Genomic DNA, 11,342 nt, shown 5'->3' on the forward strand with positions numbered 1-11,342 from the left:
TAAAAGTGAAACTTGGGCACAATAATCAAGGAAAAAAATAGCACCACTGCGATCTACTCAAAAAATCATGCACTTTCAAAAAAAGAATCGCCTCGATACGAGGTCGTATGAGAAAGTTATGATCCTCCAAAGTTTCCAAAATAAGAACTGTGCACAGTCACGGTTGAGAATCTGCAATTTCTGAAGAATTCATGCATGAAAATCAAAAAATAACTCCAATAGTGGATAGAGCACAAAAAAATAGCCAAGTTCATAACAAGAATCATCAAAATCAGAGTCCGTATGAGCAAAAACGAGACATTTGAAAACTGCATTCAAATCTGCGGCTGCCAACGAAGAGGGGTATGGCTGTAGCTTTGCATGCTCGATTCTGAAAAATATACAACTTGCATGCAAAATCTAAAAGATACCCAGATGGTTTTTCGGGGCTGCGAACAAAACCCAGAAAGCATTTTTCTTGCTGATGAATAGAAGATGTTGCTGTAGTGTAAATCAGATGCCTTTAACAGAAAAAAACGGCTCCAAAAATCAGAAAACGACCCCAGCAACCAAAATATGACATGCAAATGTTGGATCAGCTTCTCAAGTCCATCAATGGCATGCTGGAACCTACAAAACTGATTGAAAACTCCAAATATGCAAGTTGGTTGTCAGATTTGAGATTGAAACCCCAGAGAAAAACTGTTTTTGTCAAAACTTTTCTGATTCTCAAGATCATCCAAAGATGCAAGAGAAGAGCATACTTCGTTTTTCAAAAAATTACAATAAAGTTTATTTGCCCCTCCCAAATCTCTCAAATAAGGAAACTAAAATCTACTCTTGCACATAGAAAAGCTCTGATACCATGTTAGAATCTGAAAAGATTAATAACCCAGAAAACTAGTGCAAAGAGTAAATATCTAAACTATGAATGCAAATGATACAAAATCAAAATAGCATCATAGAGTTAGTTTCCAAGAGAGTAATGCAAATGCTGGAAGCAAAATAGCATTAAGAGGATGCAAAAATAAGAGATACAAATACAAGCCAGGTAGCATGCTTATATAGGCTAGGAAGAGGGAGGAGGTGGCAACACCAACCAATGAGGAGCAACCATCTATTGGACTAAAGATAGCAAAGTATCTTCCCAAGATAGCTAATGGATGCTCACATGTAGGAAGGTGACACCTCACAACCATTCATCTAATAAGACATGCTTTATTAACCTAAGCGAGATTATTAAAAGTGTAGGAAAAACCTATCAAAATAGGAAAAATAAAAAACTACACTAACAGGGGGGGTGTACTGTGTTCTTGTGTCTCTCTTGTGTACTCTTTATATTTTCTACATCATGGGTTCATTTAAATGTCCTCCTCTAACTTCACGCAATTATTCTACATGGAAAGATATTGCATGGAGTAGATTACTGGAAAAGGTTATAGTCTTTATGTTGATGGTACAATTACCAAACCTACTTATGCTAAAGAACTCATTGAATGGAAAAAAACAAAACCAACAGGCTTTAAGAATTATTAGGAGTTGTGTACATAGAGATCTCTTCTTTCACATTGCCAGTTTCACGGGATCCAAACCAGCTTGTGATAAACTTGAATAATTGTATTGTAAGGTGGATGAAGAAAAGGGATTTCAGATTGAGGATGATCTACTTTTCTTAGATCCAAAAAACTTTGACACAATTCAAGATTACATCAACAAAGCCAATCAGTATAGGGCACTACTTAAAGATTGTGGAAATCCATGAAGGATGACAAGTTGATTCATCACATCCTAAAGAGGCTACCTTCAGAGTATGCTTCCTTTGTTTAGAGTTTTAATACTCACAAGTTGACCATATGAAATGCTTATTAGAAGCCTTCATTTGATGCATTTGCATAGATGTTGATTGTTGAACAATCTCACTTGATGGATTTAGGACTTCTCATGAAATCAAAGACCAAAGCATTGGTGGTTAGTGATGAGCACCAATCAAGTCAAGGAGGGAAAAGTTCTAGTGACGACAACAAGAAGTAGTGGAAGTAGAAATCACAATTTGAGACACAACAATCCTCCTCATAGCAAGGCAATTCTTCTTTCAACAAGAAGGGAAGTAATGAAAAGAAGGACAAAATTTTTTGTGCATACTGTAAAAAGCCAAATCATGATGAGCATCATTGCAAGACTAAAAGAATCAATGAGTTAGAAAATCTACTCAGTAAGAACAAGATGCAAGTGCCAAGTACTTCCTAGGATTCAACTCCAACCTCTTCAAAGGGAAAAGGGCAAGCACTTATGGAAAATTTAAGTTCTTCTTTAGAATGGATACTTGACTCAGGTGCCTCCTACCATATGGGTTCTTCAAAGGGAGAATTTTCTTCATTGAAGTAGTCAAAGGTACCACAGATCTTCGTGGGAGATGATACTAAAATGTAAGTTGAAGGAAAAGGACATGTGGAAATGGACAATGGGGAATTCAAAGATGTTCTCTATGTTCCAAGCCTTAGCTCCAATATCCTCTCAGTTAACCAAATTACTCAGCTTGGAGATGGTCATAAAGTTAAGTTCCTTCCAAATTTAGTGATGGTGTGCAATCTAAAAGATGATTTATTGATTGCAATGGGGAAAGTCAATGATGAAAAGAAGCTTTATTCCTTCTCCCACTTTTTGCCTAAGTCTCCTTCTCAAGCCTTGTTGACTCACTCTACTTCACAAATCACTTTATGGCATAAGCGGTTTGGTCATCTTGACTTATGCTCTCTTCAACATCTTTGCTCAAAATACACGGTCAAAGGTCTACCTAACATAAAATTTTCTAAGGGAGAGTGTTCATAATGTTCAATGGATATGCATCTCAGGGAGAAGTATGATAAAGGGAAGTCTTCTAAAGTACCAGTTGTTCTTCATTTGGTTCACATAGTTTTAGTAGGACCTTTTGTAGTGACTTAAGTCAACCAAGGTTGCTACATCCTTACCATTGTTGATGGCTTTTCAAGATTCACTTGGTTCTACTTCCTTCATTACATGAGTGAAGTGGTGAAGTGGTTCATAAGTTTCAAGCCTTCAAGACTCATGTTAAAGACCAAATCAAGGAAAGCCATCAAGATTCTCTAGGTGGACAATGAGAATAGATATGTAGATAGAAGACTTAGAGACTTTTGCAAGCATGAGGGAATTGATCTTCAGAATCCACTAGCATTCATTCCACACAAGATAGATGTTGTAGCTATGAGGATTAGAACCCTCAAATCCATGGCAAGTTGCATGATAAAAGCCAAGTCTCTTGATCCAACACTTGAAGTTGAAGCCATTAGAAATGCTACTCACATACTTAATAGGTCTCCTCATAATGCCTTAGATGGTAAGACTCCTTTTGAGGCATGGTGTAGTACAAAACTAGTTGTGAGTCATTTTAGAGTCTTCAGTTGTCCAACATGGGAAAACCTATCTTCTAGGGATCCAAGTCACCAGCACCTTGGCCTTGTACCTTCATTAGATATGAAGATAATGCTAAAGCTTATAGACTTATGGATCCAGAGACTCATGAGATTTTTTTGGAGAAGGATGTTCACTTTAAGGAAAGTTCACCCATCTTATCCTCTACTCCTCTCTACACATCATACACAATAGAAACTAATAATGACAATAGTGATAGTGCTTCAATAGATTCAAACATGTGGGGTTCTATTGACAGTTGCAATGAGAGGTCATGTCATCAGTCTAGTCCACATGCTTACATTTCCACTATGAAAGGTCCAACACAACATGGTACATCTCATCTTCTAGCTCCAACTTCAAAGGATGACTACATGGAAGAGATTGCAGGCTTGTTCATGGAGTCACACACTGCAGACTTGGGAGATAGCCTTGAGGACTTACATCTTCTCATTGATGTCGATGATCCTTCTACAGTTGTTGCAAGGGCTCACTTTGACCCTCATGTCCATTCTCTACATGATCAATCTTTATAGATTGGCGTGATTATGGATACTTATGTACAACAGTTGTTTGAGGTCTCTTTGCCAGTTGAGGAGATAGATGGTTCATTGGAACAGGTTCAAAAGACATCCTTGCTAGATTTGTATTTTTTCTTTTTAGCACAGTTGGAAGGGGGAATGATCAGCATCAACATAGGGATACTTGAGCAAGTTTTTAGACCAGCATACATCTTCAGGATTGCACCTTTTCCATTTTTTCTTCCAAAGGGGAGAAACATCATTTTGCATTCTTGGACCAACTTCTTCATCGGAGTAGCACTCACTAAAAGACATGGGGACTATCTTGTCTCTATTCCTATTCTTTCTTATGGGGGGACTTTTTCCTCTTATGAGGGTCTTGTTCTTCTCATTCTTCACTTATGTATATATTGGATGTATGTCGTAATGGGGGGGTCTTGATTACTCCATCCATCCATGCATTCCTATTTATCTCTCTTTTTGGGGGAAGGTTTTTCCCATAGGTGTTCCCTCTTTCTCCACTTTATGAGAGATTGCATATCATTATGTACATGGGTACCTAACATGGCCTTGTAGCTGGAACCCATCTTACATTTCATCCTAGTTTTTGTAAGCTTAAGGGCATTCCCGTAAGTTGCACTTAAGGTGGGTGTTGGTGTAAATATGTATTTACTATCTACACTTACTTAAGTTTACTTAGGTTAATGCATTATTTTATTATTTTTCATTATTTTGCATTATTTTATTATTTTATTTTGTGAAACACTTAGGAGTTTGCACACCTTTTTGAGTTGTTATGTTGACAAAATAGAAGTACGCAACTCTATTTCAACACATGGTGTCTACAACACTGGATTTTTCATCATTCACTAAGTTATGTATAAAATATAGTTATTTGCACTCCCTTTTTAGCACATGTTTTCTACAACACTAATTTATGTGTTACACCCTTGTAGGCTTATCCTCTCATCATCACACTTACTGCCATGCTTAATGGAGGATAACCCATATTTGGTGGACATGTGCCTGGTTGTATGACTTATCATGCTATTGATTTTGAAGCATTCTAGATGTATCTCAAAGGCCTTTATATTCAAGTACTTCTAGTGTACTTTCATAATGTATATTGAATGAATATATTGTCTTTCTAATCATACTCTCTCTTTCTAGTCTATAGTTGTGCTTGTGTTTGAGTTCTTAGTTCCTAGGTGAATTTTTTCCTAACGCAAATTCTTACAATTTCTCATGCTTCCTTGGTTTGATTGATCAACTCTTTAGGCTTTGGAATTTTATGCCATTTATATCTTTGAGTTCAGTTGTTTTTTTTTGTGTGCCTCTTGATTCAATGTAGATTATAGTCTTCTCTACCTGGTTAGATTCTATTTTAGTGGAGGTTCTACATATCAAAAATTTCTTTTTGATAGAGTTTGCAACTTCTTCATGCTTCAATGATGTTTCTTCATGACCGCTCTTTGTTACTATTTTTTTGGAAGAATTCTCTAGTTGGAGGCTTCTACAATCCTTCACTGGGTTTTTAGCTATCTCTTTTTGAAGTAGAGTTTTTCCCATAGGGTTTTCTCTATTTCTCCATTTCATAGAGATTTGGTTGTGACTGGGTAGCTTATCAGGCCTTGTTGCTAGGACCCAAGTTTGCTTTCAGCATTGCATTTTAGTTTCCTTGCTCTTTTTGCATTGTTTGTAACTACATTATTGCTCATCTTAAGGGTGGGAGTGTGTATTAGAGAAAAAAGGTCAATTTAATTTAATTTATTAAATTAGCTTTTCTTCCTTCTTAAGATTTCACTTTATGCACCTTTTGCATTCTCATTTAATAATTATTTAGTAATTGTTAAATAAGATTTATCTTTTAGGTTACACTTTGCACCTTTTAGGTTACTCTTTTCAGATTTCAATCTCCTTCTATAAGGATATATCATTTGTAAGTATCTTGTATCTTTTATTTTTTATGAGAATACATTTGCATATTTTACAGAGAAAACCCTTGCCTCCTCTTGTCTTTTTCTTCTCTATGACAAGTTTTTTTACATGTAGGTATTTGTGGGCTTTGTGGATTTGTATTGCATATTGCTCAAATCCTTTAGATATAACCCTTGATTTGTTGAAACACCTTTGGCTTGCTGATAGATGGTACAAGTCTTAATGAACTTCTTTACCTCATTGTTCATCTTTGGCCAATAATAGCTTCTTTTCACCATGTCTAATGTCTTGTCAAAGCCAAAATGTCCTCCAAGACCACCAAAATGTTTCTCCCTAATGATATTTTTCCTCATTGAGCATTTGGGAATGCCTAACTAAGCTCCTTTGAATAGGAGTCCATTCTAAATTTAGATATTCAGAGAAACCTATATGGTATCTTCCAACCATCTCTATGCAAACTTGAAAAATCTCTACAAAATTAGGGTCATCAACATATGAGTGCTTGAGGGAATCAATTCCCACACTTTGTCGTTGTACTTCATCAACTAGACCAACCCTTCTACTAAGGGCATCCACAAATTTTTTGAACCACTTGTTTTATATTTGATGTTGAAAGTATAAGCTTACAACAACTCCATCCATTTCAGATGTCTGGCAGATAGCTTTTCCTAAGAATTAAAGAAACTCAATGCATGGTTGTTAGTATATACTAAAAAATCCTTTGGGATTAGATAGTGCCTCCATTTCTTGAGGGCTTGTACTATGACATAAAGCTCCAACTCATAAGTTGAAAACTTTTTCTTACCATCATTTAGTTTCTTAGAAAAGAAAGCTACTACCTTACCTTCCTGACTTAGCATTGCACATATGGCCAAATTGCTTGCATTAGTTTCCATAGTGAAAATCTTATTGAAACAAGGTAGAACTAAGATTGGGTACTGAGAGACTCTATTCTTCAAGTACTGAAATGCATCATTAGCTTGCTTTGTCCAAGAAAATTTAGTCTTCTTTCCTCCTTTGATGGTGTCAAGCATGGGTGCACACACATGACTGAATTTTTTGATAAGTTTCCTATAGAAGATTGCAAGACCATGGAAGATTCTTACATCACCTTGGTTCTTTGGTGGGGGCCAGTTGATGATTGCTTCAACCTTCTTAGGGTCCATCTTGAGGGTACCTTGTAAGATCACAAATCCTAGGAACACAAGTACCTTCTTCATAAACATGTACTTTTCCAAGTTGATTGCCAACTTGTGCTGATGAAGCCTCCTTAATACCTATTCCACATGATCAAGATGTTCCTCCTTGCTATGACTGAATATTAGTATGTCATCAAGGAAAATAACAACAAATTTGCCAATAAAATCTATGAATATCTCATTCATAAGCCTCATAAAAGTGCTAGGGGCATTTCTTAACCCAAAGGGAATTAGTAACCATTCAAACAAACCTTTAGTATTTTTGAACGATGTCTTCCATTCATCAGTTTGTTTTATTCCGATTTGATGGTAGCCAAACTTCAAGTCTCTCTTTGTGAAATAACAAGCTCCTCCTAGTTGATCCAATAGATTCTCAATTCTAGGCATGGGGAATCTATACCTTATGGTAATCTTGTTGATAGCCTTGCTATCAGTACACAACCTCCATTTGCCATCCTTTTTAGGAGCAAGGACAGATGGAACATCACAGGGACTTAAACTTTTTTTAATTAGACCTTTTTCCAATAAATCATTTACCTACTTGGTAATTTCAGCATGTTGAGTTGGTGTCATTTTATAGGGTGCCTTGTTAGGTAGGAAAGAGCCATGTATCGAGTCAATTTGGTGACTAATATCTCTAATGGGAGGGAGGCTTGTGGGTAGATCAGCAATAGTAACCTGACTATTCTTTTGCAATAGATCTTGTATTTCTTTAGGGATAGGATCCTTGTCCTTAAAAGTTTTTGGAAATACAAATGGGACATGTATATTTCTGGGGGGTGAGGGGGGTGAATTAGAAGTACTAATCTCTAACCAATAAAACTTTTAACTTTAAAACAATGCATGCATAAACATATTGAAATACAATGTAAAGTAAATGCATCCACATAAATACTTGACACCATATATGATTACCTAGGAACCCTCCAATATGAAGGTAAAACTAGGGTGGGGATGACACCCACAATTCTTCACTACTACAGCAATAAAGTTCACCTGTTAAGGTTACATAGTTTGACCATTCTCATGATCTGCCCTATTAAAGGCTTACAAAGCATTGTTAGATCCCACTTTGTTAAAGGATTTTAACATGCTATTAAAAGTGTGCTCGGCTAAAGGACTTTAGAACACTCACTTGGAATGTCACCCTATTAAAGGATTTCATAATGACTGTTAAGTCAACCGTAATAAAAAGGATTTCATCCTGTTGATATAGTTGTTAGAAAGTATAGTAGAATGTTTGATCTGATACACTTACAATCTAGTATTACTGATTTTAGATCTCAATTCAGTCTATCTTGATCCTTTCAAATTTGATATGAAATTTTTGTAGCCTCGATCCTCTGTTCTGCAAACTAATTCTACAATTTTGTCCTTCTTTTAAGTCACCTTGAACATATACTGATCAATTCATCCCTTTCACTTCCTTCAAATCTTTTCTAGTATCACCTCACACACATTCACTAATGCTCTCTCCAATACAAAATTATGGGGCTTCATCTCCCTTTAAAAATACTTTGGTTGGTTAGGGTTAGGTATGAATCTATGATTAAGATTCATTCATTTTTCCCACTCAATTCCTTCCATTTTTCTGATTGGTTGCATGTTGATCAGATAGGGAATCCAAATAGATTCGATCTTATCTTCAAAGCTTTGAGATCTATCCATAAGTTGGATAAAAAATGGTTTACATAGTTGTTTGTGCCATCACAAACAACTAGGTCTTTTATGTGTTACTTGACATTTGATGATACTAATGCTTGACACATACTATGGCTCAACACTTGAACTTGCTTGGCATCTACTGTTCACTCAACACTTGAACTACTCGACACTTACTATTTACTCGACACTTGAACTACTCAACATCTATACATATTATACTCGACATATGTTACTAGCTCGACATGAACTTGGTAAAGAGCTTTAAGTGTGTTGACACTTAATTCCCAAAACCAATCTAAGATCAACAATCTCCCCCTTTGACATGAGTGGCAAAAACACTTAATTATACATGATGAATCTAATCTCCTTGATTATAATATACATCCAGTTTGGCATATATACAAAACTTCAAAATTTTTCAAAATTTTATAACAGACTATATACCTCAAAATTTTATAACCCCCCTTGAGTTAACATGTCTTTTCTATATCCAAAATCTCTTTGATTTTCTATATCCAAAATCTCTTTGAGTAGATTCACCTCTTGCTATTACTCTTTGTCTTCAATCATTCTGATACTCTTTATCTGATATCTTCCTTTTGGCTATTTTCTCCCCTTTACTTTCTATTTTCTCTATTTATTTATATCTCCCCCTTTTACATGTCTGCCCCTTGCATATTTGTCTCCATCTTTTATCTCCCCCTTTTCTCTGTTTATTTATATCTCCCCCTTTTACTTGTCTCCCCCTTGCATATTTGTCTCCATCTTTTATCTCCCCCTTTAAATATTTCTCCCCCTTTTTGACACTTATTTCAAAAGGGCCTATACATTGAGTGTGTATTTATCCAAGAAGTTCTTATTAACTTTCATTACAATCTTGAGAGAAACATCTAATGATTTGATTTGGATGCTTGTCTCTACGCCAAGGTGAACTAAGCCATCCAATGTTGAAAGATTAGGATCTTTCTTTAGCACTTCTTTTGCATAGGCTAGTTCCTTCTCTAGTATTTCCATGTGATGGGTCAGGGAAGCTTGAATCTGGACTAGCTTGGCTCTTGTGTTAGTCTCTTCTGCTATTAGTAAAACTAGTTTCTTTTGTGTGTGAAGCACTGTAAGAAGATGCTTCTTACTCTGAGCTAGATTTTGAGGTAGCTATGAGCTTGAAATCTTCAAATTCCTTTCTAAACTCAAAATCTCGTGGCTTGTCTCTTGTGTGAAGAGTATGGGGTCACACAATTTTATGTACAATGAGAATATATTCTCAAGTACCTTCACTTTTTCTATCTTTGTATCCAACTCAACTTGTGATAGTGTTATTCCACTAGATACCTTCTCATTAACTTTACCTAGAAATTTCTTTTTAGACCATTCCATTAGTTTTACATTGGTTTGTTGGTCTTCATTTGTCACCTGTTCAACAATTTTTGACAATTTTTCCAATATAGGCTTGGTTCCGTCAAGTGTTTGCAAGCTGAATGCATCTAAAAAGATGTCTTTGATCTCTTGTAGTGCTTGCCTTTTCTTATACTCCTTTCTATGTATTTCTTGGTTCTTCTTCCTTTCTAATGCCTCCTGCATGATATTGATTTGTTCTAGGTTCATGGTTGCATAGTCATATTTTGGTAGAACTATTTCTTCATCTAATGTTGGGTCTCCATAGTGAAGTACTCTTGCAACCTTTGTGGAGCTCGAGCCTAGTGCTAAAATTTGAAGTGGCATTGCATCAATGTTCAGCTTCTGAAGGACTTTGGTAGGAGTGCCAATTGTTGGTAAATTAATCAATGTTTGAATGGATTCCTACTCCTTTTCCTTTGGAATGTCCTTGTCTTCTTCTGATCTTCCTTGATCAATCAAAATTATCTGTGGTGCACCTTGTATTTGTGCAGTAGGTACATATACCTCTGTTTGTCTTGCTTGTTCCTTTGTGGATTCCTCTATAGTTTGAGTATGTTTTTTAGTCATAACAACTTTGACTGTGGTGTCAACCTTTGCTAATGTATCCTCTCTGATGTTTGCATTGGAGGTTGACCACAAGTATCTATAGGGATGGCAGAAGGTGATTCTTGTGTATTCACCTTATCCCTAGTTATGTCAACTACTGCTTTTTGTAACTCATCCACACTGACCAATACTGGATTATCACATAATTTAGCTTGCAGTGTGGATTGGTCAAGGATCTTCTTTAGATCCTCTATAGTTAGTGGATTGATCTTTTGAACTAAGTTGTTAGGAACATCTTTCACTTTTATTGTGACTATAGGTGTGTTTGTGTCATGTGGAGGTCTTAATGGTGGCAATTGTATGTCTTGCACACTTTGATATGTTTGCTGCTCCTCAGCTATTGCCATTTCATCTCCCTTTTGTTGTGTCTCCTCCACTATGTTACCTTCCTCAGATTCTCCTTTTTTTTCATTATCCTCATCTTCTCCATTGTCCCTTCCATCAAAGGGATCCTCTTCTCCTTCCTTGATAGTAGTCAAGCCATATATCAACTTGCACATTTGAGTTGATTTCTTTACAACATCTTCAATCTTGCTTTGAAGTATGCTAAAGGCTCTATACTTGGGTGCAAATTTTCTACCATGTTTCTTATTTGCCTTGGTTATTTTCC

This window comes from Cupressus sempervirens, chromosome 10, assembly GCF_028749045.1.
Source record: "Cupressus sempervirens isolate cs-2001-9-10 chromosome 10, ASM2874904v1, whole genome shotgun sequence".
In the NCBI taxonomy this organism is placed as follows: Eukaryota; Viridiplantae; Streptophyta; class Pinopsida; order Cupressales; family Cupressaceae; genus Cupressus; species Cupressus sempervirens.